This window comes from Mastomys coucha, unplaced genomic scaffold (assembly GCF_008632895.1).
Source record: "Mastomys coucha isolate ucsf_1 unplaced genomic scaffold, UCSF_Mcou_1 pScaffold9, whole genome shotgun sequence".
Lineage (NCBI taxonomy): Eukaryota > Metazoa > Chordata > Mammalia > Rodentia > Muridae > Mastomys > Mastomys coucha.
The window spans coordinates 34,141,510-34,149,188 of NW_022196915.1; positions in this window are offsets into that span (position 1 = coordinate 34,141,510).

The window sequence follows — 7,679 nt, forward strand, 5'->3', positions numbered from 1 at the left end:
TTCTCTGTGTAGCCCTGGCTGTCCTGGAACTCACTCTGTAGACTAGGTTGGCCTCGAACTCAGAAATCTGCCTACTTCTGCCTCCCAAGTGCTGGGATTAAAGGTGTGTGCCACCACCGCCCAGCTAATTTTTTTTTTTTTAAGATGAAGTCTTACTTTAATCAGGTTGGCTTGGAAATTACTGCATAACAAAGGCCAGCTTTACAGTCATAGAAATCTGCTTGCCTCAACCTCACCCCCATAATGCTGGAACTCTAAGTGCTGTAGGTATAAGCTACATCTGGCTCCCTTTCTTTCTAACATCAAAGTGATATAGTCATTTCTTCTCAAATCCCACATTTCCAAGGTCTTTGTGCTATCATTGTCCATCTTCTAGAATTCCATCTTAACTTCTTATACATGATTTAAGCTCATTGCTCCCTCAGTGCTGAACTCAAGATGATTGTGGTGTTCCATAATATGTAATCCCTGGAACTAAGAGGCTGAGTTGGGAGGACAATTGAGTGTTTGAGGTCAACTTTGGTTTCTATGTGAGGTCCTATGTCAACCCTGCTCTGTCTCTGTCTCTGTCTCTGTCTGTCTGTCTCTCTCTCTCTCTCTCTCTCTCTCTCTCTCTCTCTCTCTCTCTCTCTCTCTTTCTGTGTGTGTGTGTGTGTGTGTGTGTGTGTGTGTGTGTTTGAGACAGGGTTTTTCTATGTAGCCCTGTCTGTTCTAGAACTCACTCTGTAAACCAGGCTGGCCTTGAATTTTCAGAGATCCACCTGCCTCTGCCTCTGCCTCCACCTGTTGGGATTAAAGGAGTATGCCACCATTGCCCGGTTTTACTTTCTCTTCCCAAAATCAGACACACTTTGAGCCATCCTATCAGAGGTCATCTTTAGCAAACTCTCTAACTATTTTAAGAAGCAATGTCATGGTGCTAACCTGGTCTGCAGGATCTGGTGACCCTAAAGATTACACAACGTGAAGGGAGACCATCTATCTCTAAGTTCCCCCAGCCCCTCTTCACCCTTTCTACTTTGATCCACAGAATTAGAAATCCTAATCCCTTTTGGAAGCAGATTGAATCAGAATTGTCATTGACATAAAAGGCAATTGGTCCTGGGATTCAGGAGAAGGGAGTACTCAAGATAGAGACAATGAATCTAGCATTAGGGAAGGAGGCAGCTGAACTAAGGAGTGAGGAAAAAGGCTGAGATCTGGCCCCGGTGGGAAAATTTGGGGAGTAGATACTGAAAGAAGCAGAGGCATCCTTTATCTCCAGTGGTACAAAAGGCCTTTCTTTGTATATTTGTTCACTGTGTGAGCGTGACCTGCTTGATAAGGTCAGGAGTAAGAAGTACAGAGTTATCTCCCTTCCAGAATATGAACATAATGTGACCGACAGTCTCTGCTGTAATGGATGACCCACTTTCTGAGTTGTATGGAAGGGTTTAATGGAGACACTATTTTCAGAAGTGTGGGCCAGGTTAAGGGACCGAACAAAAGCTGGAGAAAGACCTGGGATTAGCAACAGGTGGAATCTATTGCTACTGTAAACCTGAAGAGACCAGGGAAGGAACATTATCACCTGAGACCCAGGAAGCTGGAGCTGGGAAGGGACGCGCCCCCCCACCCCCAGCCATGGCTGTGGCCATAGCTTAACACAGCATGACCAGAGGCACACGGAGTGTAAATCTTAACTCTTCTCTCATTTCTCATTTCTGGAGAGCAATCTGGTCATTTTCCATCAAAAGCCACAGATTAAGGGAGCCCAGGATCCGAGGTCCTTGAGGTTTTTTTGTTTTTGTTTTTTTGGTTTTTCGAGACAGGGTTTCTCTGTGTAGCCCTGGCTGTCCTGGAACTCACTCTGTAGACCAGGCTGGCCTCAAACTCAGAAATCCACCTGCCTCTGCCTCCCAAGTGTTGGGATTAAAGGTGTGTGCCACCACCACCCGGCGGGTACCATCTTTCTGAGGCACAGAGGAGAGTGAAGAAAGCAGATGATGGGTGAGGGATAAACCCAGGCTATGTAGCACGCTGCGGTTCTAACAACCACAGTCAGGACTCTACTATGGGACTGCGCTTACTCCATTGCAGTTTCCAACAAGCACCCCTGTCACCTCCCCGGCACCTTCCTGAGAGTACTACATGTTTGGAACAGCACTCAAAGAATTAGCTGAGGGCCCCTTTAAGAATTTACATCCAGGGCTGGTGAGATGGCTCAGTGGTTAAGAGCACTAACTGCTCTTCTGAAGGTCCTGAGTTCAAATCCCAGCAACCACATGGTGGTTCACAACCACCTGTCATGAAATCTGACCCCCTCTGGTGTGTCTGAAAGACAGCAACAGTGTACTTATCTATAATAATAAATAAATCTTTAAAAAAAAAAAAAGAATTTACATCCAGGGACTGATGAAACGGCTCAGCGGGTAAGAGCACTGACTGCTCTTCCGAAGGTCCTGAGTTCGGATCCCAGCAACCACATGGTGGCTCACAAGAACCACCCGTAATGAGATCTCTCTTCTGGTGCAGCTGAAGACAGCTGCAGTAAATTACGCAGGAGCTATTAGGGCTGGAGCGAGCAGTGCTGGCAGAGGTCCTGAGATCAACAGTAGCCACATACATGATAGCTACAGCTACAGTAGCTCATACACATAAAATAAATAAAATTAAATCTTAAAAAAAGAGAAGATCAAATTTAAAAAAAAACAAAAATTAAAGCAAAAAGAAAAAAATTTAAAAAAACATAAAAAAAAGAAAAACAAAACAAACAAACAAAAAAAGAATTTACATCCAGCAGACAGTCTTTGGGCACTTAGAATTGTCTCCTCTGTGCTACATTTATCTGTTTTAGTGGGTGTGACTTTTTCAGAGTCCAAGAGCAGAGTGGCATGGGAGTCTTATGTTATATTCTCAAGCAAACAAACCTAAGGTCTTTGTCCACATGCTGTGGAAAGCCTAGAGGCGTGACGATTGCCTTGTAGATGATGTGTCTGGATCAGATGACTGTGGCTCTTTGCTTGCCATTCATAAGCTGTCTCCCATGAGTTTTTACTTCAGTGGTGTGTGTGTGTGTGTGTGAGCGCGCGCGCGTGCGGTTGTGTTGATATGTGCAGCTGTGCATGTTTATTACAGGTATGAGGGGGTAGAGAAGGATTTTTGGTGTCTTCCTCCAAACATCCCAAATGTACAGGATTTAATGGAGTGACTTAAAGGCTGGGGTCCAGTCATTCCCTGTCTATCTAACAGCATAAAGTCCGATAACCCAATAGCTGTTGGGTCCACAAGACTAGATGCCTCAGGTGGGTCTTCAATATATGCTGGAATCCTAAAGAAGTAGCCTCTAATGCCACTGAGGGAATGAACTTGTCAGTCTCTTTCCTCAGCCACCCCTGTCATTGCCCAGTAGGCCCATGGCCAGGGTAGCAGAGATGGACGCTATGCTCGGGCTTGATAACATGGATGTCCACTCACCAAGCCTACAGCTACTGCTGAGTGCAGGATCTGCCAACAGCAGAGACCAACACTGAGGCCTGGATATGGTGCCATTCCCTGGGTGACCAGTCCGTGACCTGATGGCAGGTTGTCTGTATTCGAACACTTTCTCCACAGAAAGGACAACAGTTTGCTTTACTGTTGTAGATACTTATTCTGATGATGTATTTGCTTTTCCTGCATGTAATACTTCTGCCAAAACTACTGCCTATGGACTTCCAGAATGCCTTATCCACTGTCATGGTGGATTCCACCCTGCGGGATCCACACAGCATTGCTTCTGACCAAGGAGCTCACCGGACAGCCAAAGTGTGGCAGTGGGCGTATCCACTGGATTTTATCAGTTTTCCCACCATCTTAACTCAGCTGTCGAGCTATAATAATGGAATGGGGAAGACACGGTGACAGTGTCAGTTAGGTGGCAAGGGTCTGAGGACTGGAGCAGGAATCCCCAGAAGGCAGCATGTGCTTTGAATCAGCATCTTATAGATGGTATGTTTCTTCCATAGCCAGGAATCAAGAGGTGGAAAAGGTAAGGCTTCCACTCACTATCACCCCTAGTGAACCACTTGGGAACTTTTTGCTTCCTGATCCACGCTGCCATTTGATAAAAACCTGGGCTTTGCCTGTTCTTCCTTCCATTTATTGTTGTTGGTTTTGGTTTTGGTTTTTCGAGACAGGGTTTCTCTGTATAGCCCTGGCTGTCCTGTAGACCAGGTTGGCCTCAAACTCAGAAATCCGCCTGCCTCTGCCTCCCAAGTGCTGGGATTAAAGGCGTGTGCCACCACTGACCAGCTTTCTTTCTTCCATTTAAAACCATGAACTTAGGAAAGGAAGGACACAGCATTCAAACAAACTGAGATGTGAGAATGACTCAGTCCTTAGAAGGTGTGACAAACAAAACGAGGCTGCCACCAAAACAGAATCCAAAATGTGTGACAGAAATGCAAGTGATTTCAGAATGCCAAACAGAATTTTGGATGAAAATTCTGATTTTCAAAAATGCATAAGGCTATGTTTGCAAGAAGCTGAAGAATGGAATGAAAGATTGAATGAATTTATCTCACAGAAAAAGTCTAGAAATGCTAAGGACATATGGAACATGTTTTAAATTTTTTTTTTTTAAAAAGGCAAACACACGGGATAAATTGACCAAAAATGAGAAATTGGACTTAGTTGTAGAAAGACTGGAAGAAACCCACACAATGTGAGAAATTTGGAATTGGACGCCTGAATGGAGGGTAAAAAAATTGATTGCTAAACTGACTTACTGTGCAGAGGGTTTTGAAGAAAAAAATAAAAACAAACCTAAATGTATATATAGTATGTTGACAGATTCGAGGGGAGAAATCAGTAAACGCTGGTGACCATAGAAGAAGTTTCCAAACAGTAACTGTTCCCACAATCATTGTTTTTAGCTTGTTTTCTTTTCTTTTTTTTTTTTTTAAAGATTTATTTATTGTTATAAATGAGTACACTGTAGCTGTCTTTGGACCACCAGAAGAGGGTGTCAGATCTTATTACGGGTGGTTGTAAGCCACCATGTGGTTGCTGGGATCTGAACTCACGACCTTCGGAAGAACAATCAGTGCTCTTGCCCACTGAGCCATCTCACCAGCCCTGGTGTTTTCTTCTTTATCGATGTGTCATCTGCCTTCCTCTCATGACTTCAGCCCCTTTCATCTATGTCCCCAAAAGAAGGCAATAAAAGGACGGAATGTCAGGGTTCTGAGCCCCTCTGGCAATTAGATAGGGAGCAGAAACCATAGCAATTATCAGACATGACATAAACTGACAAGCAAGAAATTTAAGGCAGAGTGGGTGGGCATGGGACCAACAAAGGGGAAAGGAGAGAGAGGAGGTTCAAGGGGCCATGTCCACCATTATTATCCGTTTGCTACAAGGGGCAGGAGAGAAAGCCTCAGACATTAAGGTCATGAAGAAGGAAGCTGGTGGTAAAGTCTGGGGAAATAGAGGCCAAGGAAAGGGGGTCTCCTCTCCTGGTACAATGGAACCCACTCCCAGCCTCAGAGACAGCAGCTTCACAGACGCGAGACACTGATCACTATGGGCAAAGTATAGGAAGAAAGGCAAGTCTACAGAAAGTAGAAGTCCTGCCTGGAAGTCCTGGTGGCGCTGACCCGGAGAGGCACTGCGGCTGTGGAATGGGGTGGTTGATACTGAGGAAAAAGAGAAAAGTCATCCTCAGCTCAGAGAAGAAACTGACTCCAGATGGAGGGCCAGACAGAGCAAACGTGAGAGGAAAATGGCACCATTTCCTTGGACTTAGGTCTTCCATTCCAGAGTTGGGAACTTTTCGGACCATCACCAGGACCTGGTCTGGTTATTTCTCTTGGTTCTTCTTGCCCACAGGATGGCACTTTAAAACTAGATGGTCCTCTTTGTATTAGAAATTCACTCCTCCACAGACTGGGACCAAAGAACACCGACAGCCATCAGAGTAAAGGAAGGTGCCGGGAAAGCAGGATCCAAAGCTCCCAGGAGGGGAGAGACCAAAGTGCTGGCAGAATGTTTTCAGAATAACTTCGAGGGAAAGAAATGAATTTTCACAAACAAACAAACCCGGAGGCAACTTAGTTAATAAATGCAATGCAGACTCTTTCCTAAGCAAATATAGAGACCTGAAAGCGCAAGGAGAGGAAGCCATGAAGTGCTGAACTCCAAAGCCCAACCCAAAATTCCTTCCAAAGAGACTGGAAAGGATTGATGAGATGTCAAAGCTAGTTTATTCTTTACAAAGGGAAGACTTGGAGCAACCGGTTGAGAGTTATTTAGGCTGGAGAAACCTTGATAGCTTGTGAAGAGAAAATGCGTGCATACACGAGGTGTTTGGAGAACACCTTTAAGCTAGCTCTCAAAGTGATCAGAGATCCAAGACTAATCAGGAAGGAACCAACCAACCCTCTTACAGACTGTCTCACCAAGGACTATCCGCGTCCTGCAGATCAAGGATCTAGAGTCCTATATGGAATCATATGCTCCCCACTAGAGTTGGGGTCCCCTGGCAAAGGATCCTGCACTTATGCTGACCCCATCCTAATGCCGATCTTCTAGAGAATCCTAGTGTTTGTCAAGCTGATGGATGTTATCTCTCAGTTCGCTCCACTTGCCACCTTGAACTGGAGGCCTCTGGTCTGACTGAATGGTTCTTCCCTTATCCTGGTCAGGGATCTGATGTTACAGAGAAGCAGTAAAGCCCAAGGACACATTGTTACTTTCTAACTTTTTGTTGCAGCTTCCGCATCAAAAGTTGTGGTGTCCGGGAGCTAGCACCCAGGAGCTACTGAGAGGCAGTTCTGACTATCCCTTCCCAGCTCCAACACCTAAGCTTGAAACTGGCCAAGGTGGGAGCATCTGCACCACTATACAGGCAAGTGCTGTGTAAATCAAACTGAAGCTTGTCTGCGGCGCTCCCCCCAACCCCCAAACCCTCTTTATCCTCAGGTCCCTGTCCCCTGAAGAGCAATTCTTTCTTGTTCTTCAGTCACTGACTAGGTGTCTCCTAGGACTCCCGAGTCAGCTGGTCAAGGGCAATGTCTCTGTAGTCTGCTTCTCTGCTCCTGCCCTGCCTCCCATCCGCCCCCCCCACCCCCCACCCCCCCACACACAAGGTAAGTAAAGATCAGCTGGAAACCAGACTAGATCTGCTGCTGTGCTGGTCCAGGCTTTTCTCAACTGGAACTTGCTCTGCTGCCACTGGTTTCCCTTCTTACTCAGTATTCAACATGGTGAGAGACCGGCTTCTTCATGCTGAACACTGCCTTTGGCATAGGTCTCTGTCACAAATTCATCTTAATTTTTGTCATATTTACTCAGTGTGTGTTTGTGTGTGTATGTGCCCGGGAGAGAGAGAGTGTGTGTGTGTGTGTGTATGAGCTTTTTGAAAAGTGTTGTTGGTGTTTTCAAGCAAGCCTTGGCATTAAAAGCATCATTATGGTTGCTAAGAAAATGTCAGCAAACTCAGAAACTGCACCAGAAGTTGTAGCATTTTCAAAAAACTCAATTCTGAATAAAATCCATTCCCTGGACTATCTTAGCAAGCTACACAACTAGGTTATTTTACCACACAGCCTCTCCTTGCTGGGGCAGGTGCCTGCTAATTAGGTGTGCAAGAACTTAATAGGAGCGAGGGCAGGCTGGCTGGTCTCCTGCTAATGCCGAAGGCTCCGCTAGTTAAGCTG